The sequence below is a fragment of the Canis lupus genome, chromosome 12 (assembly GCF_003254725.2).
Source record: "Canis lupus dingo isolate Sandy chromosome 12, ASM325472v2, whole genome shotgun sequence".
In the NCBI taxonomy this organism is placed as follows: Eukaryota; Metazoa; Chordata; class Mammalia; order Carnivora; family Canidae; genus Canis; species Canis lupus.
In genome coordinates, this window is record NC_064254.1 from 6,256,323 (window position 1) to 6,281,383 (window position 25,061).

At 47.2% G+C, this 25,061-nt stretch overlaps 1 long non-coding RNA gene across 3 annotated transcripts; it reads right to left on the minus strand.

Moving 5' to 3' along the window:
* Positions 1 to 230: 230 nt before the first annotated feature.
* On the minus strand, positions 231 to 23,773 carry LOC118350475 (uncharacterized). 3 transcript variants are annotated; one of them, XR_004804342.2, is made up of 5 exons: positions 23,647 to 23,773; positions 20,168 to 20,313; positions 6,220 to 6,459; positions 3,853 to 3,912; positions 231 to 1,191 (listed from the first exon to the last, which is right to left on the minus strand). It is a non-coding gene; the product is annotated as an uncharacterized LOC118350475 (long non-coding RNA). The 3 variants fall into 3 exon arrangements; XR_007401432.1 differs by lacking the exon at positions 231 to 1,191 and adding an exon at positions 1,202 to 3,100 and having other exon boundaries at positions 6,220 to 6,338; XR_007401431.1 differs by lacking the exon at positions 231 to 1,191 and adding an exon at positions 1,202 to 3,100.
* Positions 23,774 to 25,061: the final 1,288 nt, after the last annotated feature.

Here is a 25,061-nt window from a genome sequence, read left to right on the forward strand (position 1 = left end):
TCTTTGTCTCCCAAAAAGGGCCAAACGTGATCCCTTAGTTTCTGGGCTTTAATTCGGGCCTTCAGAGGCTGCAAATCAACTCACCGCCATTCTAGTCCAGTTCAGTACAACAACTGGGATGCAAACAAACCTGGTCATCAGAAGCTACCTGACCAAGCCCAGCAATAAACCGCGTTTGTAAACCTATGAGTCACTCCTGCGTTTCAGACACGGAGGTAGTTTCTGCAGAGGGCAGGCTAGCCTAACAGCTAAGGCAGGTTGCACTGTCTCTGGATCACTGGACTCTATCCTCAGCCTTGGCATCTGCCCGTCACGGGTTCTTTAACCTTCATAAGCTGTGCTTTCCTTATCTGTAAAATGGGCACATTAAGTCCCATATGCTTGTTGTAAGGATTGAACGCATGAAAAGCATGTAGTGAGTGTGGGACACAGAGAAAGTGCTTCGTCGTGTCAGCACTTTCCATCATTGCTGTTTGATGAATGAGGCCAGGGACTGTGTGGTAGTCATCCTTGTATCCCCAGGTCCTCAAACAAAGCCCAGCGTTTAGTACAGTAATGTTTGATGAATGAATGCATGCAAGGCCCCTGCCCTCAAGAAGTTAAATCTACCCAGGAAATAGAAGGCGTAAAGTGCCTGTGGCAGTCAGGCACAGGAGACAGCAGAGGGTTAAAAGCCATTCAGCCAGTCCCAGGGCCCCAGAGGCAGACGGTCCCTTTGATCCCTGTTTCATCTATCCAGGATGCTTTCAAGAGAGGAAAACAGGAAGTATCCACGATAGCCCAGCTTGCTCTGTGTTGTTGTTTTTTTTTTTTTTTTTTTTTTAATGATGAGGGGTGGGAGGAGTATGGTCCTCTGGGTCACATTTTGCCAGTAAATCAGCCTCCTTCCTTTCACATCCTGGGGCTTCCAAAGGGGCAGATAAAGAGCTTCTTGCTCAATGCTGAGACAGAGAGAGAGGTGCTCCAGAAATGGCCAAGCTGACAGGTTGGTGTTCCTTAGTGGACTGCAGGTGTTTCTAGAGCATGTCCTTTGCATTCATTCCCTCACCCGCTCACTGTTGAACAAGTGCTTGGCCTTGGTCGGAGGACGCTAGGGTTACAGCTCAGTGACTAGCGTCCAGGGTATAAATGGTCCAAAACAAAGGATGGTGGACTCAGATGATGGGCCAAACACAGAAAGGTGAGAATGCTCTAAGGAGAGAAACAGCAGCATTTATGAGCAAGCAGTCTTAGGAAAGGAAAACTGACCAGAACAAAAGAAAAAACCTGGAGACTAAGTGTGTTTCGGAAAAACAAAAAAGAGCTTTTTCCTCTTTTAAAAGTTTATTTGTTTTTAGTAAAAATAAGTAAATGTGGAGCTCAAAATCACGAAGCCAAATCAAGAGTCACTTGCTCCTCCGACTGAACCAGCCAGGTACCCCAAAGATTGCTTCAAAGAATCTGCAACCAGGGTAGAAAAGGCCTTGTAATAGAACACAGAGTCCATGCGGAAGGCCATCACCTCTGGGGACATGCAGGATGGCAGGAGCAGACAGAAGCAGGAAGGGGAACAGGAACTTAAGACAGTAGATCCCACTTGACCAAGCCAGCCTGAAGACAGCATGTGCTAACCCTCAGTGTGCTAAACTCATGTCCATGTTTGTCTCACGAGTTCAGTGATGCATTTCCCCATGATGGACAGGAGACCACTTTCTGGAAAGGTGGAAATATTCTATCTGGTGATAGAGGTACAGTTTACAAGGCAGATCTATTTGTCCATGCTACAGTTAAGATTTCTGCATTTCAGGGACGCCTGGGTGGCTCATCGGTCTAGGATCTGCCTTCAGCTGAGGGCTAGAGGCATGATCCCGGAGTCCCAGGATTGAGTCCCACATGGGGCTCCCCACAAGGAGCCTGCCTCTCCCTCTGCCTGTGTCTCTGCCTCTCTCATGAATAAATAAATAAAATCTTAAAAAAAAAAAGATTTCTGCATTTCAGTATTTGTAAATTTCACCCCCCCCCCCAAAAAAAAAGTGTACAAAATAACCAAGCGGGAGGAGTTAGAGGTACAGGTGAAACCAGAAAGAACAGTTAAGGACAAGCTAAGCATCCATGGGGGGTCCATCATATCATTTTGTTGACATTAAATTTGGTTTGAAATTTTACATAATGGGCAGCCCTGGTGGCTCAGCGGTTTAAGCGCCACCTTCAGTCCAGGGTGTGATCCTGGAGACCCAGGATCAAGTCCCACATTGGGCTCCCTGCATGGAGCCTGCTTCTCCCTCCGCCTGTGTCTCTGCCTCTCTCTCTCTCTCTGTGTGTCTCTCATGAATAAATAAATAAAATCTTAAAAAAAAAATTTTACATAATAAAAAAGGGTGTTTTTTTTTTCCCCAGTGCCTATCACGAGTCACCATTGTCCTTAAGCACGTCCCTTTTGGGTTATCAGCAAGGCAGCTGAGACATAATCTAATCCAGCCATCCTGTTCTAGATGAGGAAACAGAGGTGCACCTTGCCTTGTTCAAGGTGTTCTCAGCTATCCGGCAGCAGAGCTGACGCTGGAATATCAGGCCAGAGCAGCGCCCTTCTGACCTTTTCAACCATCACCCACTTGTGGGGAGCCAGCTGGAATGTGCCCCTCACCCTGGGTCGCCTTTCCAGCGCCCAGGGCCCAACGGCGTGTGAGGAGGCCACATGGGCTGGAGGGGGTCTGTAGGCTGCGAATCACTTTGCTCTCCACTGTTTTCATTCTGAAAGGTAATCCTGAGTTTGCAGAGATTCAGTTAGGTTTCTTAGCTGCCACTTTTGAAGGCAGGAAAGGAAACCCAGACAATTAAAGATTTCCAGTAACCAAGAGTTGAAACTGCAGGGGGGCCAGAGTGTCCCAGCTCTGGGACCAACAGAGGTGTTGCCTTACAGCTGTCATCTCTCCTGCCTTGGTTTCCACTCATAAGAAGAGATGAAGAAGGGATCCCCGGGTGGTGCAGCGGTTTGGCGCCTGCCTTTGGCCCAGGGCGCGATCCTGGAGACCCGGGATCGAATCCCACGTCGGGCTACAGGTGCATGGAGCCTGCTTCTCCCTCTGCCTGTGTCTCTGCCTCTCTCTCTCTCTCTGTGTGACTATCATAAATAAATAAAAATTAAAAAAAATTAAAAAAAAAAAAAGTAGAGCGGTAACTTGAGGTAGCCTTATCACAGAGGGGGAGGGGCAGGAGAGGGGAGGTGGGAAGGGAGGGAGGCTTCTTTTTTAAAGATTTTATTTATTGGGGATCCCTGGGTGGCACAGCGGTTTAGCGCCTGCCTTTGACCCAGGGCCTGATCCTGGAGCCCCGGTATCGAGTCCCGCATCGGGCTCCCTGCATGGAGCCTGCTTCTCCCTCTGCTTGTGTCTCTGCCTCTCTCTCTGTGTGTCTCTCATAAATAAATAAATAAAATCTTTTTTATTTATAAAGCGTTTGTGGATGTCGTTGCACTGTGCCAGACATGTTCTTCTTCCTCCAGAATATCTCATTTACTCCTCAAAATACCTTTGGAGACTCAAGGACTCTTATTTTGCTCATTTTCCAGATGAGGGAAAATGCACAGACCCTTCCCCTGCCCAAGGCCAGACAGCTGGTATGGGCAGAGGCAGGACCCAGCACCAGGCAGTGCTGGGAGTCATTCGTAGGTGGGAAGGCCACACACTCATCTGAGGGCCGAGGGGCAGTGGAGGCTCCCAGTCACCTGGGCATCCGACTCACCATCAGGAGACCTAGCCTCCAGTTCCAGCTCAGCTGCTTATTAGCCCCATGACCTGGGCCGAGTCACATGGCCTCCTGGGCCCTCTGTCACTCAAGCTGTATGACAGTGATAATCAAACCTGCTCCACCTACCTTGCGAGAAGGAGGTAAGGGTTCCGTGAAATCACTGATACTGCAAGTGTTTTGAAACAGCTGCAAAGGGCGACAGAAATGAAGACATCACGATTATTTTTTTCAGAGAAGCATTCCTGGATTGTCACGTGGTGACATTCCAGCTCCTCACCTCCCAGACACCCCCCTCAACACCCGACTGGTGGTCAGAACCAGGGCCTGCACATCTCTTCAAATGCTATTTTGGTGGAAAAGGGGAAGAGGGTGTCACACACTGTACCAGCTTCAGTATTCCCCAAAGAATCATATTAGAGCATTGGCTTCTGGCTCTTCCCTAGGCCAGCATTTCAGTGAAGGCCCCTTTTTCCTGTTTGTCGTAAAACAAACAGGCTTTCAGCTACTTGGGCAGGATTTAACTGGCGATCGGCCCTAGAGATAAGTGGATCACACTCAACCAGCTCACATGGGAGTAATTTGTACCCAAGAGCAGTTGATAGTTTATATTTTTGAACCCACTGTCAGGGAACTACCTTTGCAGTGACTAGAGACAGTCTCCCCATAAACTGTACACCCTTTCTGCCCAGGCCTGAAATAACTAAGGAATAAGAGGGGCACCTGGGTGGCGCAGTGGGTTAAGTGTCTGCCTTCGGCTCAGGTCATGATCCCGGGGTGGGGGGGGCCCCCAGGGATCATGGAGCCCCGCCTCGCCTTGGGCTCCCTCTCCCTCTCCCTCACCACCCTGCTTGTGTTCTCTCTCTCTCAAATAAATAAAATCTTAAAAACAAAAAACAAAAAACTAAGGAACGAGATGGGGAGCAGGCATGAAATTAGTCAACTGTGTGACTAGCTTATTCTTCTAAGACTGTAAAAATTTAAGGATGGGGAATCTTTCTGGTTATCTGTTTGGTTTATCCCCCCCTACTCCCTTACCCCCGCAAACCTGAAGCACTTAGCCTAGCACATCACACCAGAGCACAGAGAATGTTCGAGAAATGAATGGAATTAGGAGAGAAGATCGCAGGGGTTTTCCAAGCGTCCTGGAAGTCAGGGCAAAGCCAACTGTGTGGCTCTTTGCAGGGTCGTGCCATTTTGTTTTTTTTTTTTTTTTTTTTTTTTTTTTTTAATATTTTTTTTTATTTATTTATGACAGTCACAGAGGGAGAGAGAGAGAGGCAGAGACACAGGCAGAGGGAGAAGCAGGCTCCATGCACCGGGAGCCTGACGTGGGATTCGATCCCGGGTCTCCAGGATCGCGCCCTGGGCCAAAGGCAGGCGCCAAACCGCTGCGCCACCCAGGGATCCCCATCGTGCCATTTTGTTACGTGCACACACCCCCACACACACTCCCTGTCCACCCTGCTTCTCGTGCTGCTTTCAACTCTAAGTTTAGAGGGACCGTGTGTTTCCAAACCTCAAGTCAGGAAACAAGGCCTGACAGAGTATTTAAAACCAGGAATCTATATTCCAGAAGGATTCATGCCCTCCGGTTTGCACTTGAATTTATCATATCCTCCTCCTGCATTTTGGCAGATTTTGCTCTACCCGATTTGCCGGTTTAAAGCCTTCCGTACAGTGATTAGGCTGGTTCCTCGATACATCTAGGAGATCCCGTGAACTCATCAGCAGACCTTCAAATTCACCTGCCCGGTGGCTTGCTGGTCCTATTCTGAAGATTATTCATCTCTCCATCTCCCTTTCCTGGTGTCCTTCCCAGAGTCCACTAGACTACCGTCTTCTACTCCGAGTGCAGGTGGGGTGGGTAACTCAGTAGGGTCAGGATGCTCCCCAGGGGGAGAGCCGAGCCCTCGGGTGCTGGGGTGCTGGGAGGGTCCGGGGAGCCTTGGATTCTCACTGCGATTCTGCTTCTAATCCCCTGGCGTGTCCTTGGGGAGGTCACCTCTCTCTGGTGTCACTGTAAAACGAAGGGGTGTGGTGGATGGCACAGGCTCGAAGCCTGATTGACATCTTGCGATTCAAGCACCAGTGAGTCGTGGGATGTGAGAATTTCCCCACATACTCTGCTTTTCCTCCTGCAGTGTGGGGATAAACTGTCTGGCTCCTATCTAAGGCAGACACCTTCCACTGGCCACTTGATCCCATCCCCTCCCTCCAGCAACGCTCTCTCCTCTCCCCTGCATCATCTGCTTTTCCCTCTTTGCTAAATCATTCCCGGTAGCATATAAATATATTGAAATGTGCTATAATTCCACTCATCTTAAAAAGAGTCTCTCCTGACCCGACTTCCCCTCCAGCTTCTCTCTCGAGCCTATTTCAATCACTGCAGGACTCTGTATAAAATGCTCCTTGGTCAGCAATCATACCCACCCCTCTACCCCGTCCCCACCCCCCTAGTTGTGGCCAAAACAAAAGGTCACTGTTACTCTTCACCTTATGTGACTGCTGAGTGAGGATTAGCTGATCATTCCTTCTCCCTTCGATACTTGTTTCTCTTGGCTTCCAAGACACTACATTTTCTTCAAGGTACGGGTTCTCCTCATCTCCTTCACCTTTAAATATTAGAGGGTATTGGGGCTGGATCCTTGTATCTGCACCCAATCTTCACCAAGCCATTGGTGATTTCATTCGGTCCCATGGTGTTGAATGCCATGTGTCTTCACCTAGGTTCCTCTAGAAGCAGAACTTTTTATATTTATTTGTTTGTTTGTTTATTTATTTATTTATTTATTTATTTATTTATTTATTTATTTTTGAGAGAGAGAGTGAGAGAGAGCACACAAGCAGGGCAGAGAAGTAGAGGGAGAAGTAGACTCCCTGCTGACCAGGGAGCCCGATGTGGGGCTCGATCCCAGGACCCTGGGAATTGAAGCTGAAGGCAGACACCTAACTGACTGAGCCACCCAGGCATCCCTAGGAGCAGAGCCTTGATAAAAGGTTTGCATGCAGGTAGTTTATTTGGGAATGAAATTCCAGGGAGCAAAAATGAGGGACAGGGTGACAGAGGAATAGAGGAGAAAGGATAAACCAAGGAAGCATTATTGAGCGGGCCACAACTATGGGATACACAGACATTTTTCTCCACAGAACCTTCTAAGGAGATTCAGAACTGTCAACTGAAGGATAATAAGGGATTTACATTTATCCATCAGTTTTCCTTCACCATTAAGGGTGGCCCCCTGAGCATGAACTCCCCCATAGTTTTGGGTTGTACATATGGTGGTGCTGAGTGAGTTTCCATGTTTGTCCACCACCACCCTTGTACAGGAAGCAAGAAGTACACAGAAAGGCAGGGGTGACGCACTTGTCAATTCATACCCATTGCCAGTAGGGCTAACACCAGTGGCAGGACATCAAGCTGGGGGAAGAGGCAGGGCCAAGAGAATTTAAAGAAATGTCTGATACACCATCTACACCCAATGGCTCTCACCTTTCCATCCCTAGCCTGGACCACCCCCTTAAATTCCAGACGTACGTATCTACAGCTTACTCCAGATTTCTGCTTGGTCATTTCCTCGAAACCTGCTCCATTCATAGTGGCATCTTCATTAATGGCAACTCTATCCTCCCAGATGTTTCTTCCTTCCAAGGCAAAGAACTTGGAGACATCCTTGAGTCTGCTCTCCATACAATTCATCAGTAAATTCAGCTGGGGACGCCAGGGTGGCTCAGTGGTTGAGCATCTGCCTTCACCTCAGGTCGTGATCCCATGGTTGGGGGATCCAGTCCCACATCGGGCTCCTCATAGGGAGCCTGCTTCTCCCTCTGCCTATGTCTCTCCCTTTCTCTGTGTGTCTCTCATAAATAAATAAATAAAATCTTGAAAAAAAAAAGTAAATTCAACTGGCTTTACCTTCAAAATATATCCAAAATCGTACCACTTCTAACCTCTACTCCCTGTCCAGGCCACACCACCAGTCCTTCACTGGATTGCTGTGATTATCTGCTAATCAGCCTCCCTGGGTACTCGCTTATCCACTTACCTTCGGTCGATTCTTCATTCTCCACGGCCTCCTAAATGCAAGTCAGTTAATGTCACTCCTCTCCATTTCCTTTTCCCTTCCCTGCTTTGTATTTCTCCATCACATTTATCACGATCTGACATAATATATACTTTCTGTATTTACGTATTTACTTTGTCTATTGTTATCTCCTTCTACTAAAATAACAAGAGAATTTTTGTCTTTTTTATCATCAGGACCTAGAACAGTGCCCGGTGCATGGAGGGAGTACAATAAACATTTGTTGGCTAGAGACCATCTAGTTCAAGCCCTTTACACATGAGAAAACTGTAGCCCAGAGATATAACCATGCTAATTACACTGCATGGCCCTTTTCTTTCCCCTCTTTTTTGAGGCCTTCTCAATGCCTCTACTGGTGTTCTGAATAACAGTTCTCCATTTTCAGCAACATTAATTATTAGTTGTTACTATTATGGATGTTGGCCATCTAGCTGAGTAGCAGTTTGTAGTCAGGATCAAATGCACCTCCCCGAAATCACTAGAGAGCAATCCCAAGGCGTTGGAAGCATAACTAATCCAAGATCATATGGTATAAAGGCAGCAGTCAACAACTGAGGGAATTCAAGGTGAGGGAGAGTCCCTGGGGTGTTTTGAGAGAGAAGTGCAATACTGAGATTCCTGAAGGAGAGAGTGTTTTAGGGGTGGGAGCCACCGAGTAAATTACAAAATTACTAACCCCTAATCTATGCCATTCTCTGCCCCTCCATTCAGCAGAGTGAAATGTTAAGTGTGAGATGACTTTGGGATTACCTTGAAGGGTTAGTTCTACTAGTCTATGTTCTAGCTGTGTGACTAGAGTAAGTTATTTAACCTCTCTGAATCTACAAAATGAGAAAGATGATCCCAACCCCATCGCGTTGTAAGCATTACATCGAATACCAAGCATTAAAGTACTTAGGATGGGCAGCCCAGGTGGCTCAGCGGTTTAGCGCCGCCTTCAGCCCAGGACATGGTCCTGGAGACCCGGGATCGAGTCCCACATTGGGCTCCCTGCATGGAGCCTGCTTCTCCCTCTGCCTGTGTCTCTGCCTCTGTGTATGTGTGTGTGTGTGTGTGTCTCTCATGGATAAATAAATAAAATCTTAAAAAAAAAAAAGAAAGAAAGTACTTAGGAGAATGACACAGACAAGTGGTAAGTATATTAAGGTTGTTGCTATGATTCTTTGACCAGAATTATAGGAATATGCAACAATAAGTGCTGGGGCTGATCAGAAGAATATTGTGACGGCGTCGAGGAGTGTTAAGATACAGGGGCCAAATAATGGAGGACGCTGAATGCCAAGGTGGGATCTTGGCACTGTGATGTTACTAAAATCTCTCTCTCTCTCTCTCTCTCTTTTTTTTTTTTTTTTTTTATTACACAATGACTGGACTCCTGGGTAATCTTTTTTTTTTTTTAATTCTTAAGATTTTATTTATTTAGGGACCCCTGGGTGGCTCAGTGGTTGAGCATCTGCCTTGGTCTCAGGGCCTGATCCTGGGATCTGAGATGAGTCCCACATCGGGTTCCTCCTGGGGAGCCTGTTTCTCCCTCTGCCTATGTCTCTGCCTCTCTCTCTGTATCTCTCATGAATAAATAAAATCTTTTAAAAATTTTTTTTATTTATTTGAGAGAAAGAACGTGCAAGAATGGGGGGAGAGACACAGGGAGAGGGGGAAGCTGACTCCCCAGTGAGCAAGGAGTCCAATTCAGGGCTCAATCCCAGGACCCCAGGATCATGACCTGAGCTGAAGGCAGACACTTAACTGCCTGAGCCACCCAGACGCTCCGTTACTAAAGGATCTTGACTGGAGAACACACAACACTCAGTGTCAATGATGACGAGAACCCAATGTCCAGAAGACCCATAGGAAGGAGCAGCCTGCCACCACCTAGCCTGGCTGCGGGTCCCTGTACATCTCCCATCTCTGCTCCTTCTTGTCCTGTTGCAGTGACCTGTTACCGGTCTCTGTATCTCCTAGAAGTCCAGGACACAGTTGTCCCTACTGTCAGACCTTGGCATAAGGCCTGCACATAGTCAGGTTCCATGAGCATTCCTTCTAGTCTCAATAACCTCCACTGACAACTATGGTAAGAATTCAAGTGTGTGATGTTAGAAGCCTGGGTTGGGATAGTGGCAATGAGAATGGGCAGGGTCAAATCACAGAAAACCTGGGGGAGACACAGCGATTGTTGCAATTCTTTTTACACAGGTATTCAAGAAGTCATGCAGTCTGGGCGAGGAGGGCATTTAAAAGCACTGAACCCAGGTTCTACCACCAGGTAGCTGGTTGAGCCTGACTAAATCTTTTGCCCTCTTGGAGGCTGCTTTATCCAGTGAATGGGGAAAATGCCAGCTCTACCTTCCAGGGTTCTAAGGATCAAATAGATTGTGGATATCTAAATGATTTGTAACTGTCAAGTGTTTTTAAAATGTAAAGTGGTGGGACTCCTGGGTGGCCCAGTGGCTGAGCCTCTGCCTTTGACCCAGGGTGGGATCCTGGGGGTTCTGGGTCTCCCTACTCAGTGGGGGAGTCTGCTTCTCTCTCTGCTTGTCGCCAACTACTGTGGGCCTGACCCCGACTTGTGCTCTTAATTAAAGAAAATCTTTTAAAATTAATTAATTAATTAAAATGTAAAGTGGTATTAGTAGTACGCTTGTGACCAATTCCCCCATCCTTTTTTTTTTTTTTTTAAGATTTTATTTATTCATTCATGAGAGACACAGAGAGGGAGAGAGAGGCAGAGACACAGGCAGAGAGAGAAGCAGGCTCCATGCAGGGAGCCCAACTGGAACTCCGTCCTGGGACATCAGGATCAGGCCCTGGGCCAAAGGCGGTGCTAAACCACTGAGCCACTGGGGCTGCCCATTGCCTCCATCCTATTCTGGTCAATTCTTCATTTAAAATTATGAAGGCACCGTCTTTGAAGGTTCAGGCTAAGTGACTTCACAAACACTTAATACAAGTTTTGCTTTTCTTTCTCTGTAAAGAGAAGAATCAAAGACCTCAGGGGCTTTAGGTAAAGTGAAAGGTAAAGGTAGGTCAGTGGTTGGTCTGCAGCTCCCAGGCCACAACAGAGTCACAAGAAGCCAGAATGTCTGAGCCAGTTCTTTAGCCCCCAAGTGAAAGTCTCACCTGCTCAGAGATCTCCCCTTGCTCCTTTAGGAAGCTACCACCAAAAAAAAAAAAAAAAAGGAAGCTACCACCAGGGGCTCCTCTTCTCAACCAGGTACTAAAACAGAAGGTCGCCCATCTGAATATGAAATTATAAATTACCATTGTCAGAACTAGAGCAGAAATAAGACGGTCTTTTTTTTTTTTTTTTTTTTGAGATTTTATTTATTTATTCATGAGAGAAAGAGAGAGGCAGAGACACAGGTAGAGGGAGAAGCGGGCTCCATGCAGGGAGCCCGATGTGGGACTCGATCCTGGGACCGCAGGGATCACACCCTGAGGCAAAGGCAGAAGGCCAGCCAACCGCTGAGCCACCCAGGTGTCCCCCAAGACGGTCCTTAAAAGGGCTCAGTGGCGGGGCACCTGAGTGGCTGAGTCGGTTGAGCACCTGCCTTCGGCTGGTGTTGCGATCCCTAAGTCCTGGGATCTGGCGGTCCCTCAGTCGGGAGCCTGCTTCTCCCTCTCCCTCTGCATTCCCCCTGCTTGTGCTCTCTGGTTCTGTCAGATAAATTAAAAAAAAAAAAAAAAAAAAAAAATGGCGGGGGAGGGGGGGAGGGCGCAGCCCAGGTGGCTCAGCGGTTTAGCGCCACCTTCAGCCGAGGGCCTGATCCTGATGACCCGGGATCGAGTCCCACGTCAGGCTCCCTGCATGGAGCCTGCTTCTCCCTCTGCCTGTGTCTCTGCCTCTCTCTCCCTCTCTCTCTCTCATGAATAAATAAATAAAATCTTTTTAAAAAATAAAATAAAAATAAAAAAATTTTTAAATAAATAACTAAAAGAGCTCAGTGGTTCAAGAAGACTAGGTAGTGAAGGAATTTTGGCATGCATTAAAACTGCTAGTCTTCAGGCCCCATCCCAAACCTACTGAATCCCAATCTGTATTTTTTTGTTTTTAATTTTTTTCCCAATCTGTATTTAACAAGATTCCCAGGTGGTTCCTGTGTGCGGATTACAATTGTAAAGCCTTCATTCAGGAGGGTCAACTTGACCATGCATATCAAAACACTATCGAAGCCAGAGAGCAGGGGGTCTTGGCCAACAGACTAGGAATATGAAGGTCCCACAGGCAAGGTCATCCCTACTGTGGAGATGGGTGAGTCTGGATACCCAGCCTATTGGCTCCTAAGCTTTTAAGTCATCTGACTGCTCCTTTCAATAAACCTGTGCTCCCCAAACGCTTCTCCAGTTACCACCTGGCTTCTACTTGTAGGACATAACGTGCTGGGCATATTGACGCAAAGACATTTTTGCATCGGACAGACACTTTTCTAGTTGAAAACTACACAACTGGCATTTTTATTTGATATACAAATCAGATGAGGGCCTGCTTGTGGAGTCTGATAAATGAAACCGAGTGATAATTTAACAGCCCTGTCCCAAAACAGCTCAGCTAAGCCAGCAGGCTTTTACCAATAACCATATCTCATCTCCATCACTCCTTGATCCTAGAATTTCCAGCCGTATCACATAATTTGGCTCAGCTACTCCGGTAGCGTCACATTGCTGAATATTGCACTACTGACGGGTAAGTTTCCTGAGGGCAGCCAAGGTCTGCAACTGAAACCTGCAAGGATCAGTGGCCTGGGTGCCATGAACTTAAAGCCAGAAAGGAAAGGAAGTGCCTGTAATGAAAAGAAACCACAATTTCTTGTCTGGGGAGTTATTTCATGTTGATCTTGATACTGAAAAAGCAGGAAGTATAATAGTTAAGTGTAGATCAATAAGGGAATGGCGGGAGCCTGGGTGGCTCAGCAGTTTAGCGCCTGCCTTCGCCCCAGGGCGTGATCCCAGAGTCCCGGGATCGAGTCCCACATCAGGCTTCCTGCAGGGATCCTGCTTCTCCCTTTGCCTATGGCTCTGGCTTTCTCTTGTGTCTCTCATGAATAAATAAATAGAATCTTAAAAAAATAATAATAAGGGAATGGCAAAGTGAATTACGGTAGAGGCATATACCGTATATATCCAACACGGGGGCTATGCAGTTATAGTCCCTGTGGATTGTGTTTAGTAATCTGGCAAATACTCATGACATATATTCTGTGACCACCTGAATCCCAGCAGGAAGCAGATGGCGCAATCAAAATTGGGAACTCTGAAGAGAGTTTAATAAAGGGACTGTCTGCAAAGGAGTGAGCAGCCTTTGGAAAAGCAACCGAGCAGAGGGGACCTGCTTCCACTTCCAGGCTAGGCCAGAAGGGGTAAGTGGAGCCCTGTAGGAAACGGGGAGAGAGAAATACATGGAGGAAAGCCTCCAGGGTCCTCAGCCAGACTCGTCTGCAGTGATTTGGAGGGGAGCGAGGTGGGGAAGAATTATCTCTCAAACTCAATCAGAAGCCAAGGAGGCAAAAGAGCACCCAGCAGGCTGCTGGAGCACAGAGAGAGTAGGGTGAAGGTGACTGGTGAGAAAACCTGCAAGAGCGCATGGAAGATCCGCAGCACAGTGAATTTGCCAGGGAGGAAAAACAAACTACAATGCGAAATTGTTAAGCATACTCCAGAGATGTTTAAACTATATACGCGGGGCGTCTGGGTGGCTCAGTCGGTTAGGCGTCTGCCTTCGGCTCAGGTTGCAGATCCCGGGGTCCAGGAACTGAGCCCCGTGCTGGGCTCCCTGCTCTGGGGAGTCTGCTTCTCCCTCTCCCTCTGCAGCTTCCCCTGTTTGTGATCTCTCTCTATCAAATAAATAAAATCTTTAAAAAACACAAAACTATAAGCACTTGAAGAGATCAAAGGCAAATCTATCCAAAAGGCAACCATTCCTGTAGGAAGGTGTTGAGGACCGGACTGGGGGTCTTGGTAAGATGGAGGATTGTTGACTTTCAATTATTGATAACGTGGCCCTGCTACTTTTGTAATAAATCACAATCAATGAAGCAAGCTGAGGACAAGCATCTGGGGGAGGAGGTGGACCAGGCAGCCCGTGGGAGCACCTTTTGCTATCCTTCCAACCGCTTCATTGTACAAAAGGGAGAAATGACTTGTTCAAAGTCCTAAGGCAGGTTAGCGGCAGGCTGGGAGGCAACCTGGATCGGCTCTCCCCCTGCCCACGCGGGTTTCCAAACGGTCCTCACCTCTCCACTGAGCTCCACGCCACCCCTCCTCACTTCCTCCCTTCTCTTGGGCCGCAAATCCTTGAGCTTCTCCGACTCGCAGCAGCTAAACAGCCTCACACCCTTAATCTCACTGTCTGAATGATAAATCCTGCAGGACGGCTCATTCAAGCCCTTCACACTCTCCTTTGAGTAGCTGGGTGGTCTCTTCCGCCGGAGCGGAGGCTGCTGGCCCTTCCTTCCACTTAGCATTCCCCCAGGAGTCGAGGACTTCCCGGGAGCCAGGCATTCGCCTCCAAAACAATATCCAGATAGGACACGGCCCTCCCAGCCCCCTTTCAGGGCTAGACCATAAAATAAAGCCGCGTGGGCCTTGCACCCCTGGACAGAATCCTTTGTCTGGGTTGGAAACAGCCTGAAAAGATGAAAGGGGGCTTCCACTCTGACCTCTTCACCTCTTGTTATCTTGTGCCCACTCCCTTTAGACTCTCTGAAGCAGACAGCAGCATTTTCCCATGGTCGCTGGGGCTAACGACGTCTTAGCAGCTAGCAGAGCGAGGAATGTGAGGAATGTACCTGCCTAAGGGGCGATTATTTTCATCAAGGACAGGCTGAAATGGATAATGAGGTCAAAAACAAACGCCATCTCTTTCTCAAAGGACTCTGTAAAGAGAGGCTATTAGATATAGTTCATTAGTTGGGGGGTTGGGCGGGGGGGTTGGTGGGGGGGAGAGCTACTTTTTAGACTGCTGCTTGAAGAGCAAGGGAGGCATTTTGCCAAGTTTAGATTCTTTCCAAGTCAGCGGGGGGCTAAGTTTAGACGCAGATTCAAGCCTTTATATATCCGAGTTTCGTTCAGGTACAGGCAACAGGTGACGTCCTGGACTCAAAGAGAAGATTTGCAAAAGAATGTGTTGTAACGATACAAGCGGGGGCCGCAATAAAAACAAAACAAAAACACCTAATACCCCAAAATCAAATCTAGAAAACTGATGAACCAGGGTTTACGTATAAAATATATTTATCAAAAAAAATATATATATATATATTTATCATGTGTTCCCCACCCTGCACCCCCAGATCTTATCATGACTTGTAACCTGGAAACTCCTAGCCTTTTCCCTTCCAACTCACCCTGCATCCAACACAGGCTCATCTTAAACTGCTTGTTATCCGTGCCCTGGAAAACTTTCACTGTTCACCAAGGCAGAATGTGAAAAAAGATCTGTGCTTCCCTTTTTCTTGATATCACCAAAAAATGTAAGTGTAAACTCTAGATGGCATCTAAAGCTCTTCAAAATTGGAGCCTAATTAACTTTCAACTTGGAACACGCACACCCCCTCGTGCCACCCCCACCACACATATATGTAAAAGACCACTTTCCAAGGATACCCCAGACTCTGTGACCACAGTCTCAAGGCAAAGGCCTTGCACTGTGCGGTGTACAATAAACGCCTCTTGGTATGTTTCAGTTCTTTTTTGGGGTTAATTTTCCCATGGGGGGAAAAAAAAACACAGCAACAAACGGAATTTCAGGCTTGGTTCAATTTATACACAATCACTTGCTGGAACTTCGTGGAGAGGTAAAGGCCAAAGCCAAATGGGTGACCTCCCAAGAGTGCCCCATCAGACAGGAGGGGGCCTGGACACACAAACACACATGTGAGAAAAAAGCACATGCCTCCAAAAATCTACAAAGAGAAGGGGAAAGAATCAATTGTGAAGAAAGACTGCTGTGGTTAAGGGTGCAGGCATTTCTTAACCTGCGCTAGAATCTCCACAGCTCCCTCAGCCTCAGCTTCCTTACCTATAAAATGGGTTGGTGTATTAAAATAAGAGATGTGAAAAAATAATAATATAAAATAAAATAAAATAAAATAAAATAAAATAAAATAAAATAGGAGATGTGAATAAAGCACTCAGCAGACTGCCTGGCGTATGGTGAGTTCTATAAATGTTAGATCTGATGATGATGATGATGATGATGATGCTAATGATATAGAATGACACCTGCAAGAGTTCTTTGCTTAAAAAAACAAGCCTGCTCTCTGTGGACACATGCTGGACTCCAAGTACCCTGATGAAGCTGTGCTCACTTGGGCTTTGTACCTTTGCCCCAGCTCCTCTCTGAGTTTGGAATGTACTCTTCCCTCCTCCTATCTCTGTTCAAAGGACACCTTCCCAGACCAGCCCCTCACTCCCAACCCAGCAGAAGGAATTCCTCCCTCCATTAAGGGACTGTGATGGTATTTCTCACTTTGTTTTAATAATGGCTTGCATATATGTTGGTCTCCAGAGTTAGAATATTAACTTCTAGCCCTATTATTAGCTTTGGAATTCTCAGTGTCCAACACAGCCCCAGATCTAACTCTCCAGTATGAGTGCTCAGAAAGTATCTGTGGAAAGAATGCACAAAGAATGAACAAATAAATGGCTGTACCTTGCATGGTTTCACACCAAATCCCACCCACCAAGTCTCTCTACTGTCAGACCCCTGCTGACACCTGTTCCAGAGAATACTCCTAGAGGCTCCCTGGGACCTGGGAGGGCATTACGGCATTTTCAGCTGTTGCCTCCACTCCACCTTGTGTGACCTGCTGACCAGCTGGAGATGCCACACGGAACATGACTCAGGGTGGCCAAAAGACGGTTTCATCCCCAAACTACAGAATTCAGTTACAGGTTAGTGCCCAAACTGCTACCCTAGGAAATGTCTGTGAATCGATCTGTATAATGTAGTCTATCAACATCGACAACTTGGTGACCTGGCATTCTCTTTAGCTCCTAGGAAGCTCAGAGGAACCAAGTGATAACTGATCATTTTCCATTTTTGTCCAGTAGTCATGAAAGACACAAAAGATCCTAAATCTTCTCCCTAATTCTGAGTATTCATCAAATTCAGGAGGACATACGGTCAGTGGTCTTGCAATAGGAAAAAGATACTGGGTCGTCAAAGGAATTAAGCCGGTGACCTCCAGCTCATTAGCACCTGTTACATCCAAGTGAACTTAATGGGCCATAGCCAGAGCTTCAGGGCTGCTGGAGACGTAACACAGGGCAGTAATACTGGAGAGGTGATATAAGAAATGATTAGTTATGGGGTGCCTGGGTGGCTCAGTCAGTTAAGCATCTGCCTCTGGCTCAGGTCATGATCTCAGGGTCCTGGGGCCCTGCCCAGAGTCAGTCTCTCTGCTCAGTGGGGAGTTTGCTTCTCCCTCTCCCTCTGCCCCTCCCCTCTGCTTATGCACTCTCTCTCTCTCTCAAACAAATAAATAAATACATTTTTTAAAGATTTTGAGAGAGAGACCATGAATGGGGGACGGGGGGGGGGGGGGGGGCAGAGGGAAAACCAGACTCTCCACTGAGCAGGGAGCCCAAGGCGGGGCTCAATCCCAGGACCCCGAGGTCATGACCTGAGCTGAAGGCAGAGGCTCAACAGACTGAGCCACCCAGGCATCCCCAAAAATAAAATCTTTTAAAAAAGATTAAAAAAAAAAGAAAGAAACAATTAGTTATGAATTATCCAGTTAAGTTTCAGTCACTTTAGGAATTTACCACTTATTATTAACTGTGGAAATATGCAGGTATGTACATTTCTGAGCCTCGCCTTTTTCCATCTACATAGTGGGGCTGATAACCTAAATCAGAGGATGGAGGTAGGAGGATTAAATGTGACAATGTAACCTGCACAAAGTGAGTGATTCCATAATAAAAGGTAGTGGAAAGCTATAGACATAGAAGCCAGAGTGATGGTGGTCCAGTAAATAAGCAGAAATTATGGAATGTGTAGACCTGTGCATTGGGAAAGGAAGGGAAATGGGAGGATGACTGCTCTAGGATAGATGTTGGGCTCCAGGGCAAGGGCAGGGGAGGGACTGAGAGAAGAGGTGGGTATCAAGGGTAATGAAGTCATCCATCACACAATCACACAACCGGGCATTACCTGTTTGTCTAACGGCCCCCGCCTTTCTAGCCCTGAATCTTGCCTTGTCCTGGGCCCTGCTCTACTAGATCCACCAGCATCCCTCAGGGAGCCTAGGAGGGTCACTCAGAGCTTTACATTTTAAGTTCTCTCTCTCTCTTTTTTATCTTATTTATTTATTCATGAGAGAGAGGCAGAGACACAGGCAGAGGGAGAAGCAGACTCCCTATGGGGAGCCCAATGTAGGACTCGATCCCAGTACCCCAGGATCACGCCCTGAGCCCAAGGCAGATGCTCAACCACTGAGCCACCCAGGTGGCTACATCTTAAATCCTTGAGGGCAATGTTGGACATCATTAAATCCCACCACACCACTTTATCAAGGAGGGAACTGAGGCCCAGAGTGAAAGACTAACTTGCCCCAGGTCATCTTTCTAGTCCTGTGTCTGCCACTAATGTGCCATGAGACTCTGACAAGTCACTTTCCCTTTCTGAGCCTGCACTTCCCTCCTCTGTAGAACGAGAAGTTTGCAGCACTGAGAGAAATAAGTTCCCTCCAACTAACTTTTGCTGTATCAAAATAATGGTTCCTGGGGCGCCTGGTGGCTCAGTCAGTTAAGAGTCCCTTTTGGCTCAGATCATGATCCCAGGATCCAGGGATCAAGCCTTCCCCAGTAGGTTCCCCTGCTCAGCAGGGAACCTGCTTCTCCCTCTGCCCCTCCCCCTACTTGTGTTTTGTGCTTTCTTTCTCTCTCAAATAAATAAATAAAATCTTGGGGCGTTTCGGTGGGTCAATGGTTGAGCACCTGCCTTTGGTTCAGGTCACGATCCCGGGGTTCCAGGATCAAGTCCCACATCAGAATCTCTGCATGGAGCCTGCTTCTGCCTCTGCCTGTGTCTCTGCCGATCTCTCTGGTCTCTCATGAATGAATGAATGAATGAATGAATGAATAAATAAATCCTTTAAAAAACAAAACAATTGTTCTCTCTACCACTCTCAAGTTTAGCCATTAGATTCCTCACTCCCTCTCCCTAGGGATCCCTGGGTGGCTCAGCGGTTTAGTGACAGCCTTCAGCCCAGGGCATGATCCTGGAGTCCAGGGACCCAGTCCTGCATCGGGCTCCCTGCAGGGAGCCTGCTTCTCCCTCTGCCTGTGTCTCTGCCTCTCTCTCTCTCTCTTTCTCTCTCTGTGTCTCTCATGAATAAATAAATAAAATCTTTACAAAAAGAAAAAAAAAGATTCCTCACTCCTTGACCCTCGACCCCTGCACTCATCTCACACACAAAAGTCAAGAAAACACATGTTTGGATACCGTTTGAGCTTAATTTTAACTGCTAGTTTCACCAGGGGTAAGGACAAGAAGAAAGTGGTCACACAGAAGAAAGTGCTAGTTGCTGATGGCTGCTGGGCGCCTGCCCAGTGTGCCCAGCCCCTGTGATCCCATCCCTGCAGTGCTAAGCGCTGGCAGTGCAGCAAGGATAAATAAGGCCAGCGATCACCCCTTACATGGCCATCCCCAAGGCTGCACGGAATCCCTGGGATTACGCAGACTTCTGGAGGGCTTGGAGCAAGTGCACATCACCTGCTGCCACCACAAGTGTGCCTGGGCTTCTGCAGCCTCCGTCTTGTGACTGAGGAATTTTTAAATGGAAGCTCTGAGCTCACAAAAAAGGAAAATGTCTCCCTGATGTCACACAGTTGCTGCCAATTCATCAGCTCAAGTTAAAGGTCAGAGAGGGGGAAGCCACTGCTCCAGGGTCCCGCGGCTGCTCCCTCAGTTGGGGCTTCCCTTCCAGCAGGCTTCCCGCCAGCCACCCAGGCAGGGCCAGCGGTGGAAGCCAAGCTGAGAGCTGTTTGCACTTCCAGGGCACGCACAGAGGCAGTCCGAACACCGCCTAACTGCTTCTGCCCTTCACAGACGTTAACCAATTCATCCTCCGGCCACTCTCCGGCCACCACGGTCTTCTACAGTCTGGGCACACCCTGGAAACTTGACCCCAAACTGTCCTGAGGGTCCTTCCCTTGGGATCACTTCAAGGACAAAACCAAATTGGCACAGAAGTTCTTTTGGTATTTTACTAACTGAGTGCAGTGTAGGAGCAAAGAGTAGGAGTCCCACTACTAGGATGACAGCCTGCTCCCCTGGCTTCCTAGAGGATGATCTTTGCAAGTTACTTAGCCTCTCTGAGCCTGCTTCCTGACCTGGAAATGAAGCTGAGAATACTTACCTCGTAGGATTTTCCTGAGGATTCAGGGTGAAGCTCTGGTACAGGGCCTGGCATGGTGCAAGTGCTCAACAAATGTCAGCTTGGAACCAAGACGACACAGCTAGAACTGGACAAATTATCTAATCCTTGAGTCTTCACTTCCTCATCTGTCCAATGAGAATAAGCATATGTAATTGGCGGAGTCGCTGTGAGGATTCAGGGAAACAAATATACAGCAATGAACACAGCACCTAGCACTGCAAAAATAGATGGTGGCTACTGGGATTACTCTTTCCATCAGGAAACTGTGATCTGTAGGGAAGGCCTGATGTCAAGCCTATCCCCCTACAAGTCATAATCCAGAGTTAAAAATGAGACATGGAATAAACATGTATATGGTTCCAACGTGGGCACAGAAAAGAACTTTTAAAATTCATTTTTAGAGTTTTCCCCTTTGGGGGGACTGTTTTCAATTGTGGCTTAAGTTTCCAAGGAGAAGAGAGAGATGATAAAAGGTACATGGGTGAAAGAGAGAGGTTTAATCCAGCAGATCTGAGAAGTGACCTCAAGGAGGAGGAGGCTAAAATAACTGAGTAATAAGAGAGCAGTGGATTTCTCTAGAACTGGAAGGGACCATAGACTAGTTCTCTACTCCAAATGTAAAGAACAGGGCACCTGGGTAGCTCAGTCGGTTAAACATCTGACTTCTTTTTTTTTTTTTTTTTTTTAAGATTTATTTGAGGACAGCCCGGGTGGCTCAGCAGTTTAGCACCCCCTTCAGCCCAGGGCCTGATCCTGAGACCCAGGATCAAGTCCCACGTTGGGCTCCCTGCATAGAGCCTGTTTCTACCTCTGCTTGTGCCTCTGCCCCTCTCTCTCTTTCTCTCTCTCTGTCTCTCATGATTAAATACATAAAATCTTAAAAAAAAAAAAGATTTATTTATTTGAGGGAGAGAGAGAGAAATAATGAGTGGAGGGAGGGGTAAATAATGAGTGGAGGGAGAGGTAGAAGGAGACGAGAAGCAGACTGCCCACAGAGCAGGGAGCCCAATGAGGAGCTTGATCTCAAGACCTTGAGATCATGACCTGAGCTGAAACCAATAGTCAGATGCTTAAGTGACTGAGCCCCCAGGCGCCAGGAGCACCTGACTCTTGATCTCAGATCAGGTCTTGATCTCTGGGTTGTGAGTTCAAGCCCTGCATTGGGCTCTACACTGTGCAGAGCCTACTTTGTTTGTTTTTAAAAGATTTTATTTATTTATTTATTTATTTATTTATTTATTTATTTATTTGACAGAGAACGAGAGAGAGAGAGAGTGCACAAGCAGGTGGAACGGCAGGCAGAAGGAGAGGGAAAAGCAGGCTCTCAGATGAGCAGAGACCCCAACATGGTGCTCAATCCCAGGACCCTAGGATCGTGACCTGAGCTGAAGGCAGATGCTTAACTGACTGAGCCACCCGGACACTTCTGGAACCTACTTTAAAAAAAAAAAAAAAAAAAAAAGGTGCAGCCCCGGTGGCTCAGTGGTTTAGCGCTGCCTTTGGCCCAGGGCATGGTCCAGGAGATCTGGGATAGGGTCCCACATCGGGCTCCCTGCATGGAGCCTCTGCTTTTCCCTCTGCCTGTGTCTCTGCCTCTCTCTCTCTCTCTCTCTCTGTGTGTCTCTCATGAATAAATAACATCTTAAAATATATATATATGGATATAAATCAGTTATTAAAATACCAGAAGAACTTCTGTGCCAATTTGGTTTTGTCCTTGAAGTGATCCCAGGGAAGGACCCTCAGGACAGCATTGTGTCAAGGTTCCAGGGTGTACCCTGGTACTTAAAAAAAATTTTTTAGGGATCCCTGGGTGGCGCAGCGGTTTGGCGCCTGCCTTTGGCCCGGGGCGCGATCCTGGAGACCCGGGATCGAATCCCACGTCGGGCTCCCGGTGCATGGAGCCTGCTTCTCTCTCTGCCTGTGTCTCTGCCCCTCTCTCTCTCTCTGTGACTATCATGAATAAATAAATAAAATCTTTAAAAAAAAAAAAATTTTTTTTTAAATAAAAAAAATATATATATTATATATATATATTTAAGATTTATTTATTACTTTATTCAGAGAGAACCGCTGTGCCACTGGGACTGCTATATATATATATATATATATATTTTTTTTTTTTTTATAAGTACCAAATGTAAAGAACTGTCCTGGCAAGACAATGACAACAGCCAGCGCCTGGCTGAGAGTGGCTCACTGTACTCACCCAACACTGACTGTGGGTCTTCCTTTTGGGCACCCTGGGTACCCCCAAACACAGACTTCTGCCTCTGTGAAGGTTGCTCCCTCCTATCCAGTGAGCAGTCAAACCCTAACTCTCCCTCCTCCCTGGCATCCCCCATCCTTCGCTTCTGGCACAGGGATATTCCAGGTGAGGCTTTTCTTCTGGGCTCCTTGTTCCCTTTCAGTACCCTCTCAAAGTGTCCCAAACAGGTGAGCCCTTCCCTGGCAGCTTCTTCCCACCAGTCTTTCCTCTTACCCTTAAGACAAAGGCATTCAAGGCTCTCTGGGTGTTATATTTCCACGGGCTATTAATATTTTAATGACACGACTTAGAAAGTCGATATAAGGGATCCCTGGGTGGCGCAGCGGTTTAGCGCCTGCCTTTGGCCCAGGGCGCGATCCTGGAGACCCGGGATCGAGTCCCACGTCGGGCTCCCGGTGCATGGAGCCTGCTTCTCCCTCTGCCTGTGTCTCTGCCTCTCTCTCTCTCACTGTGTGCCTATCATAAATAAATAAATAAAAAAATTAAAAAAAAAAAGTCGATATAAATATATTACATTTTGGGGGGATCCCTGGGTGGCTCAGCGGTTTCGTGCCTGCCTTTGGCCTTGGGCACGATCCTGGAGTCCCGGGATCAAGTCCTGCATCGGGTTCCCGGCATGGAGCCTGCTTCTCCCTCTGCCTGTGTCTCTGCCTCTCTCTCTCTCTATGTCTATCATAAATAAATAAAAATAAATCTTTAAAAAAATAAATATATTACATTTTGTAAACATTTCTCGAGCCTATATCTATGGCCCAGGCACTACTCTAGCCCTTCTACCCTATTAGCTCCCCAGAAGCTTCACATAAGAAATGGTGGAGAATCAAGTGCGTGACCCTCCATACCCTCTGGCCCTTCGAATCTGGCCAATGATCAAGTGTTGGGAGACCTTTCTTTTGTCTCCCACACGTGTTTCTCCCAACCTGTTTCGACTGGGCACCCCACCTCTGCCCTCCCTAGTCTGTCATTTGTACCTTATTCACGGATGCCCCTGCCTCCAGAGCCTCAACCCTCCTCTATGCTATTCTGAACACACCCATCTTCCTCAAAAGCCTCCTTCATCACATTATCCACCCCTCCAACTCCAAATCCTTCCATGGCTCCCTCCCTCCACCCCAGATTTCATTCAGCATTCTCTGTGACCCAGCCCTGACTCTCTGGAGTGGGATATATTCATAGAGCTCTGCCTTACCCACGACAGGGGGGCTCGGAGAAGGAAGGAGAAGGGAGTCTCCGAATCACTCTGGCCAAAGGGCTATGTAGCCAGGAGGGCTTCCTGCAGTGTGGCCGGGGCACAAATCTGAATCATAGTCAATGAGAGCAGCCAAATTCCTATCTGGGAAATCAGGGCAGTCTGAAGGGTGAGGCCAAGCCGTAAACAGAATGAGTAATGAGGTCAGAAGCTGGTGAGGACCAGAATCATGTCTAGATGCAGTTCAAGGAAACGGAAATGGTACAGGACTGAGGCTGTGAATTGAATTATAAGAAGGTATGCTACTCTACACGGGGATGGGGGTGGGAGGAGTAGCCCTCGGAATCTCCCTCCCCTCTGGCTTCACTGTTTGGGTTTTCACATGTGTGTGTCTTCCCTGCTGCCAGTTTCCATGCTTCACAGGGCCCGGGCACCGCTCAGTGACTTGTCCAAGGTAGCTCTGAACCAGAGCTCCGCCTCCCACCTCGCAGGGGACGTGCTAGGGAAGCAAGCTTATGCTCATGTTCGTCAGTGGGCAGATTACCTCACATCTCCACGTCTCAGATTCCTCATCTGTAAAGCGAGGACAATAATAACACTACTTCATAATAGTGTTACATAATAATAAGACTACTCTGAGGATTAGCCAAGCAAATATTTGTAAAACGCTTAGAACAGTGCTTGGCACATAGTAAATGCTGTATAAGTGTTAGTTAAATAAAAATAAGGTGCACAGCTGGTAAATAGGGCCAGCACTCAAAGTCAGTTCTAATTTTAACATCCGAGTCCTTAGATCCTCCACTAAGGTCAAGAGCAGGTTATGATGGACTAAGCTAACTATAGGACTTTCAAAAATTAATTTTCATGTCTACTAAGAATAGAAAAGCATGCTGTTGGCTGATTTTACTTGGGCACAAAGGAAATATCACTTGAGTTAACGCCCTTACCTGTTCTTAGGAAACCACTAGGAAATCCAGAAGGACCAGTTCAAATAATAGTTTCCATCCCAAATTTAAAACCTTTCCTTTTTTTTTTCTTTTTAAGATTTTATTTATTTATTCATGAGAGACACAGAGAAAGGCCGAGATATAGGCAGAGGGAGAAGCAGGCTCCATACAGGGAGCCCAATGTGGGACTCAATTCTGGGACCGCAGGATCATGACCAGAGCTGAAGACAGATGCTTAACTCCTGAGCCACCCAGGCATCCCTTTAATAACCCTTTCAAAAAAAAAAAAAAGTCAAATTTAGAAAATGACTGTGGTGTTCAGGGGCGCCCTGCCAGCACAGTCCATGAGGCAGGCGACTCTTGATCTCAAGGTTGTGAGTTCAAGTCCCAAGATGGCTGTAGAGATTACTTAAAAATAAATAAATAAATAAATAAATAAATAAATAAATAAATAAGGACGCCTGGGTG